Below are 24,722 nucleotides of genomic sequence, written 5' to 3' on the forward strand. Positions count from 1 at the left end.
ATGTGTCCTTTATTCTCTGGGAATAAAGTTTCCCAGAAGCCCTGTAACAGCCCTGGGACCAAAGTGAAGAGGACTGAAATGCCTTCAATTCACCCAAACCAATTACAATTCTTAATTTTACATGCATCTACGAACTTCCCACTTCATCAAGTAAGGAAATTAATACTTCTACACATTCCTTGCCCTCTCCTCTTAAATGATACAGAAATATAGCTTCGCAATCATGGAATACTGCACCATAAAAAAAGATGCATTTATTCCAGGAAGGAAAGATCAAAGTCTTAAATGACCAGTTGCTAAGGCTTGATTAAATTCTGAAAGAATTAAAAGACATCCCTCCCTTCATTACCTGTATGGGTGGCAGTTATAGAAGTGCAGTTATATCTAAAAGCATCCATGATCTACCCTGGCTTCACTTGAATTCCTCAGCACTATTTTGCAGATTGAGTAGAACTATTCAGGGCCCTGACCATGCCCTCCTATATACCTTCAGGCAAAGTTCTCTACATGTTCTGCTAAAGACTATTCAGTCTTTAACAGTGGATTTACATATGGCTTCCTGTTGTCCAAATACCATTTACTGAATAGTTTATGTTCCTTCACCAATCTGAAATGCTGAATTTATTATACACTAAATTTCTGTATGACTTTGCATTGATTTCTAGACTTTCAAGTCTGTTATATAGCTGTTTGAATATTAAGACGCCAGTACCACTGTGCTAATTGCGACGATGTTTTAATGTATGGTTAGAGCTAGTCCCTCCTCATTAATTATCTTTTTTCCCAGATTACATTGGATATTTTTGTTTGTGGTTTTCCCTATAAACTTTACAGTAAATTGGTCTACTTCCAAAAAAAGATGTGACATATTTATTTGAATCATGTTAAGTGTATATGTTGACCTATAGCATATTGACATTACTATTTTATCCATTTTTATTGATTTTTGTGTCTTTCAGTAACACTTTAAATATTTCTTCATATGAATTTTATATACTTCTTGGTAATTTTCTTCCATCATATTTTTATGTTTTAATGGTATTGTAAATTTGATATTCTCTTCTATTGCATCTTCTAACTTGTTTTTTCTCATTTCTTTAAATTTATTCAATTATAATTTTGTCTTTTTTATGGTAGGCTCTGATATTGTCTAGAAACTACTTTTCATTTTAAACTTTCGTTAAATGAAACTAACATGACATACATACTTCAAAAATAAGCTACAACATAAACAAAATATTCTCATTGCATAATTTCCTTAACAAGAATTCTAAGCCACGAGTACAATATATGACACGGTAAGTGTTTGTCCACTCATTTGCTGAACTATTGCTATCTGTAATGTTTGGCCACCATAGTCAAGGATCTCTGAAACCTGGGAGGCTTTATTTTTCTTTGTTGTTTCAATCTTTTCTAGTAGTTGATTTATCTCTTTATTTAACATCTCAGATTTCTTTTTAAATCCTTCATCCAGCAGTTTTTGAACCTATAAAGAGGCAAGGATACACTTTTAAAATCTCTAACTATAAAGAGTAGGGATTTTGTTAATAACAGCTTCATCAGGTATAATAAGCACGTGTCTATTTTTCAACCATCATAAAGGGATCTTTGATGAAGCTGTCCAATTCACCATACATTTGGTCCTGGATAGTAAGAGTATCCATGATCTATACCAATCTAAGATTCCCTCAGAACTATCTCACTGAAAGTGAAGAGGGGTGAAAGTTAGGTCAGGCCTGAGAATGATTCCCATAACATGTTCTAGCCCAAATGATGCCCTTTCAGATGGATGTAGGTTGCTGGAACTTAATTTTCAGTTTCACCCAAGGCAGCATGCCACACACATCTAACAAATACAATGCAATCCCAATCCAAATACCAACAACATTCTTTAAAGAGATGGAAAAACTAATCATTAACTTTATATGGAAAGGGAAGCAGCCTGGATAAGTAAAGCACTATCGAAGAAGAAGACTAAAGTAGGAGTACTTGTACTACCCGACCTCAGAACATACTGTACAACTACTGTAGTTGTAACAGCCTGGTACTGGTACAACGACAGATACATTGACCAATGGAGCAGAATTAAGAACCCATCCACCTATGGTCACCTGATCTTTGCAAGGGCCCAAAGTCCGTTAAATGGGTAAAAGACAGTCGTTTTAACAAATGGTGCTGGCAAAATTGAGTGTCCATCTGCCAAACAATGAAACAGGACCTGTTCCTCATACCATACATAAAAACTAATTCAAAAAACAAAAGCTACAAAGATCATAGAAGAAAAAATAGGATCAACCCCAGAGGCCCTAATACATGGCATAAATAGTATACAAATCATAACTAACAATAAACAGGATACCAATCATAACTAACGACACACAAACTCCAGAAGAAAAGCCAGATAAGTGGGATCTTCTAAAAATTAAACCCTTATGCTCATCAAAAGACTTTACCAAAAGAGTAAAAAGAGAACCTACAGACAGGAAAAAATTGTTTGGTCATGACAAATCTGACAAAGGTCTAATCTCTAAAATATACAGGATAATCCAACTATTCTACAACAAAAAGACAAATAACCCATTTAAAAAATGGGCAAAGGAAACAAACAGACAATTCACCAAAGAAGACATTTGAGCGAGTAACAGACACATGAGGAAATGCTCAAGATCACTAGCCATTAGAGATGTGCAAATCAAAACCACAATGAGATATCATCTCACCCTGGCATTACTGGCATGAATCAAAAAAACAGAAAATAACAAATGTTGCAGAGGTTGCAGGGAGATTGAAACTCTTATGCACTGCTGGTGGGAGTGCAAAATGGTACAACCATTCTGGAAAATGATATGGCGCTTCCTTTGAAAGCTAGAAATAGAACTACCATACGATCCAGCAATCCCACTCTTAGGAATATATCCTAGAGAAATAAAAGCCATCACAGAATAGACATATACACACCCTTGTTCATTGCAGCATTGTTCACAATAGCAAAAAGATGGAAACAACCTAGATGCTCATCAACAGAAGAATGGATAAACAATGTTACGTACACACAATGGAGTACTACACAATGATAAAGAACAATGATGAATCTGCAAAGCATCTCACAACATGGATGAATCTGGAGGGCTTTTATGCTGAGTGAAATAAGTCAATCACAAAAGGACAAATATTTTATGAGACCGTTACAAAAAAGAGTCATGTAAAGATTTACACATAAAAAGATACAATCTTTGATGGTTACAAGGGATGGGGGAGAGGGGGTGGGGGAATGCTATATAGACAATAGATAAGTAGTAACTTTGGTGAAGGGTAAAACAGTACATAATACTGGGGAAGCCAGCACAACTTGTACAAGACAAGGTAATGGAAGCTCCATAGACCCATCCAAACTCTCTGAGGGACTGAATTAATGGGCTGAGGGCTGTGGGGACCATGGTCTTGGGGAACATCTAGCTCAACTGGCATAACATAGTTTATAAAGAAAATATTCTACATTCTACCTTGGTGAGTAGCGTCTGGGGTCTCAAAAGTCTGTGAGTGAAGTATCTAAGATACTCCACTGGTCTCACCCCTTTGGGAGCAAGGGAGAATGAAGAAAACTAAAGACACAAAGGAAAGATTAGTCCAAAGGACTAATGGACCACAACTACCATGGTCTCCACCAGACTGAGTCCAGTACAAGTAGATGGTGCCCGGCTACCACCACTGACTGCTCTGACAGGGATCATAATAGAGGGTCCCAGACAGAAATGGAGAAAAATGTAGAACAAAATTCTAACTCACAAAAAAACAAAAAAAACCAGACTTACTGGCCTGACAGAGACTGGAGAAATCCTAAGAGTATGGCTCCCGGACACCCTTTTAGCTCAGTAATGAAGTCACTCCTGAGGGTCACCCTTCAACCAAAGATTAGACAGGTCTATAAAACAAAATGAGATTAGAGGCGCATACTAGCCCAGGGGCAAGGACTAGAAGGCAGGAGGGGACAGGAAAGCTGGTAATAGGGAAGCCAAGGTCGAGAAGAGAGAGTGTTGACATGCTGTGGGGATGTTAACCCATGTCATAAAACAATATGTGTACTAACTGTTTAATGAGAAGCTAGATTGTTCTGTAAAACTTCATCTAAAGTACAATAAAAATAAATAAATAAAATAGAACACTTGAATATAGACATCCTACATAAGCTGGAAAGAACTAGTATTAGCCATTTTGAATCTGAAAGTCATATGGTCTACTATGCCAGAAAAACAAATTGAAAAAGATCAGTGTTCCTTTCATTACCAAAAAGAACATTTCATGATTTATCTTGAAGTACAACGCTGTCAGTGATAGATTAATATCCATACATTGACAAGGAAGACCAGTTAATATGACTATTATTCAAATTTACACACCAAGCACAAATGCCAAAGATGAAGACATTGACAATTTTTAAGAACTGCTACAACGTGTAATTGCTCAAAAGCACAATCAAGATACATTGACAATTACTGGTGATTGGAATGCAAAATTTGGAAACAAAGAAGTGACAGCAGTTGGAAGATATAGCCTTGGTGATAGAAACAGTACTGGAGATCAAATAATAGAATTCTGCAAGACCAATGACTTACTAATTTAAAATACTTTTTTTCAACAACACAGTAACTACTATACACATGGACCTCTCGAGATGGATTATACAGCAATCAAATTGACTACAACTGCACATCTGTGGAAAGAGATGATGGAGAAGCCAATATTATCAGTCAAGACTAAGCCATAGGCCAACTGTGGAACAGACCATTAACTGCTCATGTGCAAGTTCAAGCTGAAGCTAAAGAAAATCAAAGTAAGTTCACAAGAATCAAAGTACAACCGTGAATACATCCTGACTGAATTTAGAGACCATCTCAAGAATAGATTTGGCACATTGAACACTAACAACCAAAGACAAGACCAAAGATCTGTGATGATATCAACAGCATCATAACCGAAGAAAGTAAAAGATCATTAAAAGATCAGAAAAGATTAAAATGGTGTCAGGAGTGACTGAAACTTGCTTTAAGCACAAAGTAGCTAAAGCAAAATGAAGAAATGACGTAAAAGAGATGAACAGAAGTTTCCAAAGGGCAGCTTAAGAAGACAAAGTAAAGTATTATAATAAAATGTGCAAAAATCTGGAGTTAGAAAACCAGAAAAGGAGAACCATAGTTAGTATTTCTCAAGCTGAAAGAAGAGAAGAAAAAATTCATGTCTTGAATTTTATGGGCAAAAATTTGAATGACACATTAAGCGTCAAAAGAAGATGGAAGGCATACAGAGTCACTGTACCATAAAGAATTGGTCTATCTTTAATCATTTCAGGAGATAGCTTATGACCAAGAATCACTGGTACTGAAGGAAGAAGTTCAAGGCCCACTGAAGGCATTGGCAAAAGCAAAGCTCCAGGAATTGACAAATGTATACAATTTTTGGTCCCAATAGGTGGCTTAAGACCCCCAGAACCATATTAAATATTGTGGTGATACTGACTCTCAAGGGCATGACACTAGGAATCACCATTAACATGATTTTGGCTACTAGACAGTAGTGTCTATTCTTTACCATGCCAAGGTCACTGTTCTCACTTTTAACTTTTCTAAAATTTTACAGTAAGTTTTGTCATTAACTTGAAAATATTTTTAAATAGTAAAAATAATGTAAGCACAAGCAAAAAACAATAATGTAGTTTACAAAAGTAGAAGACTTAAAATGGCCTAAGTTTAGGATGTTTAGAATCTAACCTCTGTGAAATCTGGGTGAAAGCCATTAATGGCGCTGGGTAAATATGCAGCTCAAGAGTATCCTTAAGTTCCTGATTTCTTTCTCTTTTTATCTCTGACTACTATTTTCTTATTTTCTTTGGACAGCTGCCTTCATGTTTTCAAAATGGCTGCTTTTGTTCTGAGCACCACATGTGGACTCAACATGCTGAGAAAGAAAATCCACTGTTTATTTCTGTATGTCCTCTATTCTCTGTGAATAAAGATTCCCAGAAGCCCAGCAACAGCCCTCGGACCACAGTGAAAAGGACTGAAATGCCTTCAATTTACTCAAACCAATTACAATTCTTAATTTTATGTGTATTTATGAACTTCCCACTTTATCAAGTAAGGAAATTAATACTTCTACACATTCCTTGCCCTCTCCTCTTAAATGATACAGAAATTTAGCTTCGCAATTATGGAATACTGCACCATAAAAAAAGATGCATTTATTCCAGGAAGGAAAGATCAAAGTCTTAAATGACCAGTTGCTAAGGCTTGATTAAATTCTGAAAGAATTAAAAGACATCCCTCCCTTCATTACCTGTATGGGTGGCAGTTATAGAAGTGCAGTTATATCTAAAAGCATCCATGATCTACCCTGGCTTCACTTGAATTCCTCAGCACTATTTTGCAGATTGAGTAGAACTATTCAGGGCCCTGACCATGCCCTCCTATATACCTACAGGCAAAGTTCTCTACATGTTCTGCTAAAGACTATTCAGTCTTTAGCAGTGGATTTACATATGGCTTCCTGTTGTCCAAATATCATTTACTGAATAGTTTATGTTCCTTCACCAATCTGAAACACTAAATTTATTATACACTAAATTTCTGTATGACTTTGCATTGATTTCTAGACTTTCAAGTCTGTTATACAGCTGTTTGAATACTAAGATGCCAGTACCACTGTGCTAATTGTGGGGATGTTTTAATATATGGTTAGAGCTAGTCCCCCCTCATTATCTTTTTTTCCAAATTTCATTGGATATTTTTGTTTGTGGTTTTCCCTATAAACTTTACAGTAAATTAGTCTACTTCCACAAAAAAAAAAAAAGATGTGACATATTTATTTGAATTATGTTAAGTGTATATGTTATGTTAAGTGTTGACTTTTGGCATACTGACATTACTATTTTGTCCATTTTTATTAATTTTTGTGTCTTCCAGTAACATTTTAAATATTTCTTCATATGAATTTTACATACTTCTTGGTAATTATACTCCATCATATTTTTGTTTTGTTGGTGTTACAAATTTGATATTCTCTTCTATTACATCTTCTAACTTGTTTTTCTCATTTCTTTAAATTTATTCGATTATAATTTTGTCATTGTTTATGGTAAGCTTTGATATTGTCTAGAAATCACTTTTTATTTTTAAACTTTTGTTAAATGAAACTGACATGACATATATACTTCAGAAATGAGCCACAACATAAACAAAAGAGTCTTCATTGTATAATTTCCTTAACAAGAATTCTAAGCCCATTTAAAATGTTACATGGTAAGTCTTATTGTAGATATTATCAGAGGTAGTGCTGTCACTAATATTTCGTCAGCTATATCAAGAGCCTCTGAAACCCATACGTCTCTATTTTTCTTTGTTTTTTCAATCTTTTCTTGCAGTTGATTTATCTCTTTATTTTTCATCCAGATTTCTTTTTAAATCCTTCATTGGCATCTCTTTCTGAACCTACAAAGAGGCAAGGATACAATTTTAAAATCTCCAATTATAAAGAGTACAGGTTTTGTCAATAACAGCTCCATCAGCTATAAGCACATGTGTCTATTTTTCTACCACCATAGAGGGCTCTTTGATGAAGCTGTCAAATTATTCTCTGTATCTTTGGACCTGGATAGTGAGTGTATCCATGGTCTATACCAATCTAAGATTCTCTTGGAACTATCTCACTCTATGTGAGGAGGGGTCATAGTTAGGTCAGGCCTGAGAATGATTCCCGTAGTGTGTTCCAGCCCAAATGATACCCTTTCAAATGGAATGTAGGTTGAGGGGACTTAATTTTCAATTTCACCCAAGGGAGCATGCCACACACATTTAACAAATAATGGGAATTGCTGACCCTGTAGATAACACTTATTATCAAGCTCCATGTTGGGACAAGGAAAGAATTTTCCTCTGCGCTTCATAGGGTGACTCAGGCAGATTGGGAAACAAATGCAGCCAGTTTTATAGCTTTAGGACACTTGTACTTCATATGAGGCCAAATCAGGTACTTTCAAGACCAGATGGATCTATTTCAGGTTTCTTTGATGTGCCACCAAGAATCCTAGGACTATACGATAAGAGGCTCAAGACCATATTCAATTGGGGCACAATAAGGCCATCCTATAATCAACACAAATAGCAGCCCAAAGATCTGGGGAATGTTATTCATCCTCTCCAAAGCCTAACATGACAAAAGGTGCTGCAGTCTTGTGGATTTAATGACTTCAGCTGGATCCAAATGGATTTCAGGTTTTAGTGAATCATATGATGTTTGCATTTCTCTAGGCTTATGAATTTGTTTCAAATTTTGACTCTTCCCTTTCTGATGTACCAGAGCACTGCTCGTCATGCACTGCCCAGGCCCAGCACAGACTTACCTTCAGCAGATGCTTCAGTATCCTTTCCAGCTCTTTCAGAAAGCTTTCTACTTCCCTCTCTATCTTCCCTTTCAATTGCTTCATGTTTTCCTTGAAGCTCCTCTCTTGAGCTTTCATCTTTTCCTGTTTCTTCTGATGTTCTAGCATCTCCTGTTTCTTCTCAGCTGCCTCTATCTTGGCCTGCATTGCTGTCCCACAAAGGTTTTAAACAGGGAAGAAAAAAATAGTCAGGGTGGCACAGTGGTTAAAAGCTTGGCTGCTGACCAAAAGGTCAGCAGTTTAAATCCACCAGCCGCTCCTTGGAAACCCTACGGGGCAGTTTTACTCTGTCCTACGGTGTTGTTATGAGCCGGAATTGACTCTACAGCAATGGGTTTGGTTTTTTTGGTTTGTGCTCTGCTATTCTGATATCAGAGACACTAAATTGAAGGGAGTATTTGACATCTCTTAATTCTCCTAGTATCCACACCATCAAGAACTCTTTTCAGAATGTGATAGGACAGGCACTGCCTGTCTGGCTGGACGTACAAACCACAACTCCTCTCATTATTTTCAGATTGAGCAGAGCATATGTTCTGCAGAAGGAGAGAAATCTTATTGTTTTAGGAAGATCTTCCTGTCAGATCTGTCACAGGGCATTGCAGGAGCCTCTCCACCCTACTGTGACTGAATCTTACCCCCGTACCTGCTTTAGCCTTCTCTGAATCAGAGAGGGCTCTATCTGACTGCAAGATGGATTCCTCTACTGTTGCCTGACTTTGTAGGAAGCTCAGGAGAATCTCATTTGCCTGAGGAACAAAAAGGAGCAAAGACATGTCAGGCAGCCAAGATATAATCTCTTGTTGTAAATTATTGTTTGATAAAACCCTAAGCATGACCCTGTAGACTTTTCAAGCTATTTAGGATCCCTGTGTACTTCCTTTCTTTCTGTAACCACAGTATAAATTCCATACCCATTAGTGAGACATGAAAATCCTCTGTCTTAGCCTACTTCCTAACTGTCAAGCCTCCTCTCCTAGTGATGCTGCCCAGCACCTACCCAGGTTACAGTCAACCAGGTTTGTTTATAGTTCTACAAACACATAACCTCTATTGTTTTTATATATTTGCATACTCTTTGTCTTCTGCTTAGATGTTAACTACCCATTATGAGCCAGGATAACATCTATGGATACTTCATCTTGTACCTCCTCTCTCCTTTTTCAGAAATCTTTCCTAAGCTGCCTTCCCAAATTTTAATGGTCACCAAGTACTATGTACTGCCCTACCAGCTCTATCACCTGCTGGCTCTTGGACTTTAGACAACTTAATAATACAACAAAGCACCTAATACGATGACTGTTAAAGAAAGAGAGTGCTCTGTATGTGTTGACTATCATCATCATCATCATTACTATCATATTCTATACATGGCAGTATGATAACTCCTAGTATACTGTATTCAACTGACTATACATTTGTCTTTATTATTTTAGGTGATATCATAAATATCTTACAAACAAAATTGAGTCTTCCATCTTTATATCACCTGTATTTAGAACAAAAACTATCACATTGCATGATAATGAAAGAAATGTTCTCTTTCATTTGGATTCTTGATTCTAAATCCTTTCTTTGGGAAAAAATATTTTTGTCTTTTCAAGGATACCTAACTAATTGTGGGTATAATAACTAAAGATGGCAAGATATCCCTATGCTTTGCTTTGTCCCCCACAACTGGTACTGTAGTCTTAGATTTTCAGAAGGACAGGCACAGACTCTAATTCTCAACTTGGCTAGACTTCCTTCTGTCTTTTTATTCCTCATCTTAAGTCCTTTCCTGGGCACTTGTGCATAGTCCTGTTCAACTTTCATCTTTGCTTCTAAGTAGAGACCATGTCCTCCAGGAATAGAGAAAGTTCCCCTTGAAATACCTTCCATCAGGTTCTCAGAAAGCTGTTTAAGCACAGCCTGGCAGTATTTGTCAGATTCCTCTTCATTCTGCATCATGAAATCCTCCTTCTTTTTCTCTATGGTTTCCTATAGGGAAATACAATGGAAAGATGCCATTAGACAGGATGATCCAACTGTGGACTTCTTAAAAAAAACAGTGGGGCAGGATATACAAAAGACCAGGAGCAGGAGGCATGTGCTACTCTCAGTTTTGGCTAATTCTCTGTGTGATCTTTGGAACATCCTTAACTCCTTTGGGGTCTGGTTCATCATATGTAAAACGGTGGGTGTGAATGACATGAATGCCATGATTTTTTTAAGCTATAGTATGATTCCACCACTTATCTCACAGTTTGTAGTACTATGGTGGCTTGCATGTTGCTGTGATGCCAGGAACTAAGTAAGTGGTATTTCAAATACCAACATAAAGAGAGTAAAACAGCTGAACAGAAGATTTCAAAAGCGGTTCTTGAAGACAAAATAACATATTATAATGAAATGTGCAAGACTTGGAGTTAGAAAGCCAAAGGGAAGAACACACTCAGCATTCCTCAAACTGAAAGAACTAACAAAAAATTCAAGCCAAAAGTTGCAACATTGAAAAGTTCTATGGGCAAAATGTTGAACGACTCATAAAGCATCAAAAGAACATGGAAGGCATACACAGAGTCACTGTACCAAAAAGAATTGGTCGACAGTCAACCGTTTCAGGAGGTAGTATATGATCAAGAACCGATGGTACTGTGAGAAGAAGTCCAAGCTGCACTGAAGGCATTGGCGTAAAATAAACCTCCAGAAATTGACAGAATACCAATAGAGATGTTTCAACAAATGGATGCAATGGTGGAAGCACTCACTTGTGGATACGAAGAAATTTGAAAGACAGTTACCTGGCCAATGTACTGGAAGAAATCCATATTTATGCCTGTCCCAATGAAAGATCGTCAAGTAGAATGTGGAAATTATTGAACAATATAATTAATATCACACACAAGTAAAACTTTGCTGAAGATCATTCAAAAGCAGTTGCAGCAGTACATAGACAGGGAACTGCCAGAAATTTAAGCCAGATTCAGAATATGATGTGGAACCAGGGATATCATTGCTGATGTCAGATGAATCCCGGCTGAAAGCAGAGAATCCCAGAAAGATTTTTACCTGTGTTTTATTGACTATGCAAAGGTATTTGACTGTGTGAATCATAACAAATTATGGATAACATTACGAAGAATGGGAATTCCAGAACACTTAACTGTGCTCATGAGGAACCTGAACATAGATCAAGAGGCAGTTGTTTGAAGAGAACATGGGGTTATTGCAAGGTTTAAAGTCAGAAAAGGTGCGTGTCAGGGTTGAATCCTTTCACGATATTTCTTCAATCTGTACGCAGAGCAATAATCTGAGGAGCTGGACTATATGAAGAAGAAAGTGGTATCAGGATTGGAGGAAGACTTATTAATAACCTGTGCCATGCAGTTGACACAACCTTGCTTGCTGAAAGTGAAGAGGACTTGAAGTACTTACTGTTGAAGATCAAAGACTACAGCCTTCAGTATGGATTGCACATCAACAAAAAGAAAACAAAAATCATCACAACTGGACCAATAAGTGACATCATGATAAACGGAGAAAAGATTAAGTTGTCAAGGATTTAATTTTACTTGAATCCACAATCAACACCCATGGAAGGAGCTGTCCAGAATTCATACGTCATATTGCATTGGGAAAATCTTCTGCAAAAGACCTCCTTAAAGTGTTAAAAAGCAAAGATGTCACTTTGAGGACTAAGGTGAGGCTGAAGCAAGCTGTAGCATTTTCAATTGCCTCATCTGCATATGAAAGCTGGACAATGAATGAGGAAGACCAAAGAATTGATGCCTTTGAATTGTGGTGTTGGCGAAGAATATTGAAGATACCATGGACTGCCAGAAGAATGAACAAATTTGTCTTGGAAGAATTACAGCTAGAATGCTCCTTAGAGTGAGGAATAGAGAGATTTTGTCTTACATACTTTGGAGATGTCATCAGGAGGGGTCAGTCCCTGGAGAAGGACATCATGCTTGGTAAATTAGATGGTCAGTGAAGAAGAGGAAGACCCTCAACGAGATGGATTGACATAGTGGCTGCAATAATGGACTCAAGGATAGCAACGATTTTGAGGATGGCATAGGACCACAGTGTTTTGTCGTTTTATACATAGGGTTGCTATGAGTCAGAACCAACTCGATGGCACCTAACAACAACAACATCATGAATATCACATGCAAGTAAAATTATGCTGAAGATGACTGAAAAACATTTGCAGCAGTACATTGATAGGGAACTGCCAGAAATTCAAGGTGGATTCAGAAGAGGACATAGAAGGAGGGATATCATGGCTGATGTCAGATAGATCTTGGCTTAAAGCAGAGAATACTAGAAAAATGTTTAATTGACTATGCAAAGGAATTCGACTGTGTGGATCATAAGAAATTGTGGATAACATTGTCAAGAGTGGGAAATCCAGAACCCTTCATTGTGCTCACGTGGAACCTGTACATAGACCAAGATGCAGTTGTTAGAACAGAACAAGGGGATACTGCATGGTTTAAAATCAAGAAAGGTGTGTGTCAGAGTTGTGTCCTTTCACCATACTACTTCAATCTGTATGCTGAGTAAATAATCCAAGAAGCTGGAATGCCTGAAGAAGAATATGGTATCAGGATTGGAGGAAGACTCATTAACAACCTGTGATATGCATATGAGACAATCTTCCTTGCTGAAAGTGAAGAGGACTAGAAGTACTTACTGATGAAGATCAATCAATCAATCCTTCATTATGGGTTACACTTCAACGTAAAGAGAATGAAAATCCTCACAACTGAACCCATAAACACCATGATAAATGGAAAAAATATTGATGTTGTCAAGGATATCATTTTACTTGGATACACAGTCAACACCCATGGAATCAGCAGTCCAGAAATCAAAGAACGTATTGCATTGGGCAAATCTGCTGTAGAACACTTCTTTAAAGTGTTAAAAAGGAAAAATTTCACCTTTAGGGTTAAGGTGTGCCTGACACAAGCCATGGCATTTTTATCACCTTATAGGCATGCAAAAGTGGAAAAATGAATAAAGAAGACCAAAATAAAGTAGAGAGAATATTGAATAAACCATGGCCTGCCAGTAGAATGAACAAATCTGTCTTGGAAGAATTATAGCCAGAAGCCTCCTTAGAAATGAGAATGGCCAGAATTTGTCTAATGTACTTGGACATGTTATCAGGAGGGAACGGTCCCTGGAGAATGACATCATGCTTGGTAAAGTAGAGGGTAGCCAAAGAGAGGAAGATCTTCAATGAGTTGGACTGACACATTAGCTGCGACAATGGGCTCAACCATAGTCACGATTGTGAGAATTGTTCAGAACACAGCAGTGTTTCATTCTGTTGTACATAGAGTCGGTATGAGTCAGAACTGACTCACCAGTGCCTAACAACAACATAGTATGATTAACAGTGACCTTATCATCAAAAATGAGCAAGAGAGAGCTGACTGTGGTGGAAGTAGAGTTTCCTAAGGGACCAGGGTTGCTATGGATGAAAATGTGTATATATATATATATATATATATATATATATATATATATATAGAAACTCACCCAGTAATCATGTAAGTGTACTCTGAACAGAGTTTGGAACCCTTCATGATTTCTTTCAGTGATGGTTTCAGAGGAACAGAAACATTTTGCTTCCATGTGTAAATTAAAATGCAGCTGGTTTTACTTAAAATGAACTAAGAAATTTGTGCCTCTTTAGGGTAGTGAAACACAGACTGAAAGAATTTCAGGGAAAGCTCCTATGGTAAGCAGAAATAAGCTTTTTATCAAATTTCTTTGTGCTGTTGTTCACGTCCTACATAGCCCCTCAGCCTGTGAATTGGGTGGATTTTACTCCTGTCATTAGGTTATGTTGTATAGTACATTTTGACTTTAAGAAGTGCAGACTACTCAGAGGGGTATTTCCTAATCACACGACCCTTTGAAAGCAGAAAGTTTTCTCCAGCTGGTGGCAAAAGAAGAAGTTAGAGATAGTAGAAATAAGATACGGATTTGAAGTACCATTGCTGGCTTTACTGCGGAGGAAGGTACATGGAAAGGTCCCAAAGTAGCCTCTAGGACCCAAGGGTGCCTCCCTGGTTAATGGTCATCCAGAGAATGGGGACATCAGTTCTACAACCGGACAGCTCTTGATTCAGCTAACAATCTGGATGAGCTTAGAGGCTCTTCAGAGCCTCCAGATAAGAATACAGCTCCACTGACAACTCATTTTCAACTCGTGAGACACTGAGCAGAAAACTGAGCCAGCTTGTATGGCTTCTATACAGAACCCTAAGCTAATAATGTGTGTTGCTTTACAGCTATGTTTGTGATAATTTGTTTGTAGTAATTGAAACTATTAAAGTGCCCATCTTTAGGGAAAAGGGTGAGCTGCAGTCCTGCAGAGCCCTGTCACTCACAAGAATCCCGGCTCCTCCTACCATGAGAAGGAGATGAGTCATGGGGCAAAAAGGGGGACCCTAGGCATCATTCCAGAAAGACAGGCATTAGGAAGGATAAATACTAAGACACAGTACCGTGAGATTCTTCTGGAATTCCCTCTTGTCATCCTTGAAGGAGTGCTCCATGAAGAGTGCAATGGCTTCTCTCTCACAGGCTGTGAGTATGTCCAGCAGCTCCTGAAGCGTGTCTGTGGGAAACTTCACTCACTGGGCCATCTCCTTGCTGTAGTAGTCAGCTGCCTTCTGCACAGCCTTCGAGTTCTCACACTGGAGTTGTCACTGCATTCTCCAAACAAGGCACTGCTCCATTGTTGATGGCTTCCACATAGGTCTCCGCCAGAGTCGCCAGCCCTGAATGAGTCAGAAAATATACGTATAAAATCAAGTGCTCACCCAATGGTTTACAAGCTTTAGGAATTTATGTTCTAAAAATCACAAAAGAACTGATGACAATGGATTTTCATCTTTCATGAATTTATTTCCATCTAGAAACATCATTGTTTTCCTGTCCACTCTTTCATTTTTGTTTCCCAATCGTCATATTATAATTAAAATTACTGATCACAGCCGATACGCTCGGGGTACTTCAAAAATATATTTTCCCATCAAATAAAATAAAAATGTGTAGATTATATAGGTGAAGTCAAGTACATAAATAAGACCAGCTACATAATTTGTATGTCTCAGTACAAAATGAAAATGTGGGACCCTTGGTGAAAAAAAAATCATCAAGAATTTGATGACAGTGACACAAAGTATCTCACTAAACATAAGTGCTTCTGACTTTGGGCTCTTCTAAAAATGGGGTACTATGTGACTTCATAGGTCACAGGGCCATGAAGACAGCCTAGTACATAAGATTATATTTAATTTTATTTCTCGAAGTCTCAAGTGATGTGCAGGGATTCGTGGCCTGGTATTTATTTTCTGACTGGCGTAAATTCACAATATATATTTTTCTACCCTTACTTATCACATAGGTCTTCTCCTTACAATGCAGATATTCTCTCTTCAGTAACATTATGTCTTTTTATAATTGGTGGATTTGGATCTGCAGATATATTCTTGTTGTTAGGTGCCCTCAAGTCTGTTCCGACTCATAGCGACCCTACAGGACAGAGTAGAACTGCCCCATAGTGTTTCCAAAGAGCTACTGGTGGATTTGAACTGCCAACCTTTTTGGTTAGCAGCCGAGCTCTTAACCACTATGCCACCAGGGCTCATCTACTAGGCTTCATGAAACACACATTCATGGAGACTTTAGTTAAGAAACATGCATTTCTGCGTGTGGCATGAACATCTGCTTCTCCGCATCAACACACAGATGCAAACAACATTACTGACAAACCCACAGAACAATCACAACTTTGCACACGCTAATCAACAGTGACATGCTTTGTGACATAAGTGACTCATGGTTTCCAGTAATGATGATTCCCTCCCTCACGGTCTTGGTCTTTGCATGGTTAAAATATAGGAACAAAATTTTTAAAATTTCACCTGGAAATTACAAGCCAGCTTTTCTTCTGGCACTCCCTCAATCTGGTGTAAGAGATTATTGTCACGTGTAGGCTGGTCAAAGACAAAGCATTTCTGTTGGGGGAAGAAATGCCTTGTACACTCTCTAGGCAGGTTGGAATTCTGAATTTTGGGATTCCGAGCTGCAGAAGTGGAAAAAGAGCAACTATTGATGGGACGGAGTTCAGGCAAGGATCCTGTCAACTTTTATTTCCAGGGATCTTTGCATCATTGCAGCTCCTGTGCCTGAAAATCTCCGTTTATTCAATCATGTGGTACCTCATGACAAAGTAACATTGTGCCAATCTATCAAAGGTAGCAAAAATCCATTTCTGTACAGGGCAAAGAGATGAGGAATTACTTCTGGAGAGGCAGGGAAAGCACTGATCTCAAGTAAGGAAACTTATGTGTGGTTTCCTCTGCACTTGTATGGATTCTGGGGGATTAGTACTTACTAAATGTTTTTTGAATGATTGACTAATGGAAAAACTGGTCAGCAGTACTTTTCTGATCCTAGTGTCTCCATGTCAGAAATTAAATATGGGCCTTAAAGTAATACTAGAAATAAGGGTAAGATATTGCTTTTGAAACATCAGGGATAAGAGAGATGATAAGCAAGTCAGTAACAAAAAAAATTTTTTAGAAGTCATACTCCCCAGAATGCAAATACAATAAATATGTTTAGGAATTCTTTTAGCAAAAACCTCTGAAAACTAAGCTTAAACTAATGTAGTTTGGAAACATCACTGATTCTCTATATCAGACTGAATCAGACTTGACTGTGCCCTATAGAGTGATTTTGTGGCAAATATCATCTGTTCAATAAATATTTGTTGCTAGAATGAATAAATGAATGCCTAAATTAAAATAGATATTCCTTCCAGATGCCACAATTGTCCACTCTTAAGTAATCTGTGTAGTTAATTTATAATATTAAAATAATAACATAATGTGTAAAGTTTGTAAGAATGAAGAGAGTGAAGTCATGTTGTTGTTGTTGTTAGGTGCCGTCGAGTCAGTTCCAACTCATAGCAACCCCATGCGCAACAGAGTGAAGCACTGCCCAGTCCTGCACCATCCTCACAATTGTTGCTATGCTTGAGCCCATTGTTACAGCCACTGTGTCAATCCGTCTCACTGAGCGTCTTCCTCTTTTTCACCCACCCAGTACATTACCAAGCATGATGTCCCTCTCCAAGGACCGATCTCTACTGATAACATGTCCAAAGTATGTGAAACGTAGTCTCACCATCCTTGCTTCGAAGGAGCATTCTGATTGTACTTCTTCCAAGACATTTGTTCATGCTTTTGGCAGTCCATAGTATATTCAATATTCTTTGCCAACACCACAGTTCAATTCTTCTTTGGTCTTCCTTATTCATTGCCCAACTTTCACGTGCATATGAGGCAATTGATAACACCATGGCTTGGGGCAGGCGCACCTTAGTCCTCAAGGTGACATTTTTGCTTTTCAGCACTTTAAAGAGGTCTTTTGCAGCAGATTTGTCCAATGTAATGCATCTTTTCATTTCTTAACTGCTGCTTCCATGAGTGTTGCTTGTGGATCCAAATAAAATGAAATTCCTGACAACCTCAATCTTTTCTCTGTTTATCATACTGTTGCTTATTGGTCCAGTTGTGAGGATTTTTGTTTTATTTATGTTGAGGTGGAATCCATAGAGAAGGCTGTGGTCTTTGATCTTCATCAGTAAGTGCTTCAAGTCCTCTTCACTTTCAGCAAGCAAGGTTGTGTCATCTGCATAATGCAGGTTGTTAATGAGTCTTCCTCCAATTCTGATGCCCTGTTCTTTTTTATATAGTCCAGGTTCTCGGATTATTTGCTCAGCATACAGACTGAATAGGTATGGTGAAAGGATACAACCCTGACACACACCTTTCCTGACTTTAAACCATGCAATATTCCCTTGTTCTATTCAAAAGACTGCCTCTCGATCAGTGTACAGATTCCTCATGAGCACAATTAAGTGTTCTGGAATTCCCATTCTTCGCAATGTCATCCATAATTTGTTATGATCCACACAGTCGAATGCCTTAGCATAGCCAATGAAACATGGGTAAACATCTTTCTGGTATTCTCTGCTTTCAACCAGGATCCATCTGAAATCAGCAATGACATGCCTCATTCCATGTCCTCTTCTAAATCTGGCTTGAATTTCTGGTAGTTTCCTGTCGATATACTGCTGCAGCTGCCTTTGAATAATCTTCAGCAAAATTTTCTTGCAAGTGCTATTAATGATATTGTTAAATAATTTCTGCATTCAGTTGGATCACCTTTCCTGGGAATAGGCACAAATATGGATCTCTTCCAGTTGGTTGGCTACATAGCTATCTTCCAAATAACTTGGAATAGAGGAGTGAGCACTTCTAGTGACTCATCTGTTTGTGAAACATCTCAACTGGTATTCCGTCAATTCCTGGAGCCTTGTTTTTCACCATTGCTTCCAGTGCAGCTTGGACTTCTTCCTTCAGTAATTGTTTCCAGATCATCCGTTACCTCCTGAAATGGTTGAATGCCGATCAATTCTTTTTGGTATAGTGAATCTGTGTATTCCTTCCATATTCTTTTGATGCATCCTGCGTGGTTTAATATTTTCTGCGTAGAATCCTTCAGTATTGCAACCCGAGGCTTGAATTTTTTCTTCAGTTCTTTCAACTAGAGAAATGCTGAGTGTGTTCTTCCCTTTTGGTTTTCTATCTCCGGGTTTTTGCACATGTCATCATAATACCTTACTTTGTCTTCTTGAGCTGCCCTTTGAAATCTTCCATTCAACTCTTTTACTTCACCATTTTTTCCTTTTGCTTTAGCTAGTCGATGTTCCAGAGCAAGTTTCGGAGTCTCTTCTGACACCCATTTAGGTCTTTTCTTTCTTTCCTGTCTTTTTAATGACCTCTTGCTTTCTTCATGTACGATGTCCTTGATGTCATTCCATAACTCATCTGGTCTTCGGTCATTAGTGTTCAGCGCATCAAATCTATTTTTGATATAGTCTCTAAATTTAGATGGGATATACTCAAGTTCATATTTTGGCTCTCGTGGACTTATTCTAATTTTCTTCAGTTTCAGCTTGAACTTGCATGTGAGTAATTGATGGTCTGATCTGTAGTTGGCCTCTGGCCTTGTTTTGACTGATGATATTAAGCATTTCCATTGTCTCTTTCCACAGATATAGTCGATTAGATTCCTGTGCATTCCATCTGGTGAGGTCCATGTGTATAGTGGCCATTTATGTTGGTGAAAAAAGGTATTTGCAATGAAGAAGTCATTGGTCTTGCAAAATTCAATCATGCGGATCTCCAGCATTGTTTCTATCACCAAGGCCATATTTTCCAACTACGGATCCTTCTTCTTTGTTTCCAACTTTTGCATTCCAAGCACCAGTAATTATCAATGCATCCTGATTGCATGTTTGATCAATTTCAGATTGCAGAAGAAGGTAAAAATCTTCAGTTTCTTCATCTTTGGCCTTAGTGGTTGGTGTGTAAAATTGAATAATAGTCGTATTAACTGGTCTTCCTTGTAGACGTATGGCTATTATCCTATCACTGACAGTGTTGTACTTCAGGATAGATCTTGAAATGTTTTTTTTGACAATGAATGCAACACTATTCCTCTTGAAGTTGTCATTCCCAGCAAAGTAGACCATATGATTGTCTGATTCAAAATGGCCAGTACCAGTCCATTTCAGCTCACTAATGCCTAGGATATCGATGTTTATGGGTTCCATTTCATTTTTGACAATTTCCAATTTTCCTAGATTCATACTTTGTACATTCCAAGTTCCGATTATTACTGGATGTTTGCAGCTGTTTCTTCTCATTTTGAGTCATGCCACATCAGCAAATGAAGCTTCCAAAAGCTTGACTCCATCCACGTCATTAAGGTCAACTGTACTTTGAGGAAGCAGCTCTTCCTCAGTAGTATTTTAAGTGCCTATCAATCTGAGGGGCTCATCTTCCTGCACTATATCAGACAGTGTTTCGCTGCTATTCATAAGGTTTTCACTGGCTAATTCTTTTCAGAAGTAGACTGCTGGATCCTTCCTCCTAGTCTGTCTTAGTCTGGAGGCTCAGGTGAAACCTGTCTACCATGGATGACCCTGATTTTTTTTGTTGTTTTTGTAGTTTTAAAATTTATTTTATTTTATTTTATTGTACTTCAGGTGAAGGCTTACAGAACAAATAGTTTCTCATGAAACGGTAGTACACATGTTGTTTTATGACATTGGTTAACAACCCCACAACGTATTAATCCTCTAAATTCTCAACCATTTTTTTTTTTTTTTGGTGAAAATACACATAGCCAAAGATACACCGTTTCAAAAATTCCTACATACACAGTTCAGTGACATTGACTATGCTCTTCCAATTGTGCTGTTATTCTCACTTAAGATGAAGGCTTACAGAACAAAGTAGTTTCTCATTTAACAGTTACTATAAATGTTGCCCTATGACAATGGTTAACAATCTCACAACACATCAACAATATCCTTACTCAACCTTGTGTTCCTAACACCAGCTTCCTTGTCCCCTTCTGCCTTCTGGCCCTTGTCACTGGACTCCTGTACCTTGTTAGTCTCATTTGGTTTTATGGGGCTGTCCACTCCCAGGCTGAACAGTGAACCTCAGAGGTAACTTCACCACTGAGCTAAAAGGGTGTCTGGGAGCCATACTCTTGAGGTTTCTCCAGTCTCCTTTAGGCCAGTAAATCTGGTCTCTTTTTTTTGTGAGTTAGAATTATGCTCTAGGATGACCCTGATTTTTGAATACCAATGGCATAACTTCCAGCATCACAGCAACACACAAGCCCCCATGGTACAACAAACTGACAGACTCACGAGGGGTGAAGTCATGAGAAAGGTAAAATGATGCATTTGAATGTCTTACTGGGGGTATGTTGAATTTTTTTTACTGGAACATTTATGGTATAAATATCCTTTCTCTGAAAGATACAGCATTATGATTTGGTGTTCATTAACTTCCAATATGATGATCTATTTTTTTCTCAATATAAAAGAAATGGAACACTTAAAAAGGAACTGATCGTAATCTGGAAAATATTTTTTTCATGATGTAGTATCAATTGATCTAAAATAATATAATAATAATCCAGCACTGGGCCTGAAATTTCCTCAGTAAGCTTAAATGCCAGCAACTAGAGTTTTTCAATTGTAGGTAGTCCCTCACTTATGACAGGGTTCTATTCCCATGACTCCATTGTAAGTAGGTTCCAACGTAAGTCAAATAACAATTTTTTATTTTTTTTATTTTTCATAGCTTGCTATACAGTAGTGTTTTGAACAGTAAATCATAACACTGAATATTTGTGAGTGAATATCTGACAATGAAAACATTAGCAACTTAAGCACTACAAAATTGTATGTAGTACGTATCACTAATGATAAGATGTGCCAAAAAAAAAAAAAGAAAACCACGTTTGCAAGCGAGGTTTGTTGTAACTCTGATAAGTCTTAAGTCAGGGACTACCTGTAGTAGTAATCCATACAAATCAATCATCAATCAATATTCCAAAATTGCCAATCACCATTTGCATAGGTCTCAACTGAGTTTCAGTAAAAATTAAAGTTAAGTGCTGATGACATGACTTAGATGATTCCATTACCTAATGAACTTTTCACCACCAGATCATGCTTTGATACCTGGAATCGGCTCCAAGGCATCCTCCAGGTACTCATCTTCAGTGATGGAGCTTCCATCTATCTCCAACTCCAAGGTGAAATCCCTTACAGTCCAAAGTCTGGAAGGAAACTCACAAACTCAGTGGAATCCTCTACTTCAGCAGATCTGGAGGAAGATTTTGCTGTGATTAGCTCTGTTAGGTCAGTCACATACCTAGGAATTTAGTTAAGGAAGGAGTTGCAGCCTACATAACAACTTCCAGATTATTTACAAATACATTTCATAAACATTAACTTCTGCCCTATATCCCCACCTATTCAATCATAACAGTGGGTCACAGAAAAGAAGAAACAGTCTCAGTTGCCATTCCCATAAACGCAATAAAACATGGTGGTTCAGTTTCTGGAAGGATACTGCGGCTGTTTCAGGGCCTGGTGGTCAAGGGTCTTCATGCTGTTGTAGACAAAGGTGCTACTCAGGAGCACGGCCAGTGCGAAGATTCATGAGTCATTCTCAGGGTCTGCCTAGAAAGTAAATTAGAGTAAGGGACATGGAGTCTACTCTTCATTCATTTATTCAGTTGTTTATTCACTAGCCCTGGTAGTGCAGTGGTTAAAGCTTTCATCTATTTACTGAAACGCCAGTGGTTGAAACCACCAGACTCCAGTGGAGAAAGATGTGGCAGTCGGCTTCCTTTGAGATTTACAGCCTTGGAAACCCTATGGGGTCACTGTGAGTCAAAATCAACTGGATGGTAGTGGGTTTGGATTTTTCTTTTTATTGCTACATAATATGTCTAAGAACACAAATTTTGAAAACAATGTTGAATTCGAATCTCATTTTTGATATTTACATTGACCCCTCTCAGGGTCTCGGGTTTTTTCAGTAATTAAAAGAAGTGAATGACACTGCCAATATGCATAATATATGTAATACAAGTCCTAGAACTAGATTTGCAGTAATAAGTGAGCAACTATTCCTTGTATAAATTTTATCTATCATGAGCTATATTAGAAATATACTATTATTTCATTAAATTCAATAAGTATTCATTAAGCATCTACAAAATGCCTGGCACTGCATTTGGTTGTGTGGATGCAAAGTTCCATAAGATAATCTCTGCCCTCAAGAAGATGACACTATGGATGGGCAGATACATATGAAAACATAACTGCAATTAAAATAATAATCTCAAGAGTGGAAGCAAAAGCTATAATCTAAAAGAAAAAGTGGTAAGTGAAATAACTGAAACAAGTACCCAGTATGTTCAGAGACTGCAAGAAGAGACTGTCTTACTGTGCAATGATGGCAGTAGGTTGAAAACAGCTGAACTTTAAAGAGTTGAGAGAATGTCAAAGGAATCATGCTTGGAAGGACTAACACAAGCTAAGTCAGAAATATTAGAAGGTGTAATTCTATAAATGTATTTTAAAGTTATTTTCTTTAACTGAAGCTGTTGGTAGGTGGGTAGGAGTGGAAGATGAGGTTGGAAATGAGACCTGAGGTAAGACAAGAAGGTCCTTGAAGGCCAGGCTAATAGAATTAGATACTACCCAAGTCATACCACAATTTCTAAAGTCATGTACAGTATTTCTGCTGCAATTAGTCATTTAATGTTTGGTATGTTTTGGTTCCTTGAATAAAGATAATTTAGATGAAATGAAGTAAGTTTAGAGTACATCTTAATTGTATTTTGGTGATGAGTGAGGTGATTACTGAGAACTTTAAAACAGAATTTTTAAATTCAGAATTTGTAAACTTCTCACCTACCCCTTCCCCCCCCCTTTTTTTTTCAGTAATGGAAACCAAATATCTACTGCTGCTACTGTCTCTTTAGACTCAGACTAATACAGAATAAGAAGAAACTATTGATTGCACCAGATACTATAAAGACAAAATACCTAAAATAATCATATTTACAATGTTTTTCATGGTGAAGCTCATGCTTTTATAGAAGTCAGTTAAGAATTCAAATCAAAATCCCAGAAGCCAAGACTAAAACCTTCATGCATGTTCCTGGTGTAGCTGATGCTATTCTGAAGGTGATTTAAGTAAATTGCTTCACTGATACCTTATTTATATGTCTTCTACTTTCAACCCCATTATCCTCACACTTTAACTGGTAGCTCCCGTTGACTTCTTGGCTTGCAATTTAAATGTTATTTCTCCCGGAAGCTTTCTCTAACCTGTTTGATTGAGCTAGGTGCCCACTTTTGTGCATCCATGGCACCTTGTTCTGATCACACTGTGTACCTGTTGTCTCCCAAATAGGCCCTAGGCCTTTACCTTGTTCACTGCTGTGTCTGTAATACTAAGCACAGAGCGCTGGAATTCAGCTGTTTATTAAGTATTTGATCAACGGCATCATTCAATTTTATGTTAAAAATAAGATTTATCCCTAATATACCAAAATTTTTGAGCTTAAGAAAGAAATAAGTTCAAGGAAACAGAATTTAACCTCATTATCTATAATTTGGTTGGAGCTTTGATTGTGCAATGGTTAAGCACTTGGCTGCTAATCAAAAGGTTGGCGGTTCAAACTCACCCACCTGCTTTGTGAGAGATAGACCTGGTGATCTGCTGTCATAAAGATTACAGCCTAGAAAACCCTATGGGGCAATTCTACTCTGTCACTTTGGGTCACCAAGAGTCAAACATTGACTTGATGGCCCCTAACAACA

At 37.8% G+C, this 24,722-nt stretch overlaps 1 pseudogene; it reads right to left on the reverse strand.

Annotated features, from left to right (window-relative positions):
- Positions 1 to 1,270: 1,270 nt before the first annotated feature.
- Positions 1,271 to 24,722, reverse strand: part of LOC101353405 (guanylate-binding protein 4-like) — a 28,036-nt pseudogene continuing 4,584 nt past the window's right edge.

This window comes from Trichechus manatus, unplaced genomic scaffold, assembly GCF_000243295.1.
Source record: "Trichechus manatus latirostris isolate Lorelei unplaced genomic scaffold, TriManLat1.0 scaffold00058, whole genome shotgun sequence".
Classification (NCBI taxonomy): Eukaryota; Metazoa; Chordata; class Mammalia; order Sirenia; family Trichechidae; genus Trichechus; species Trichechus manatus.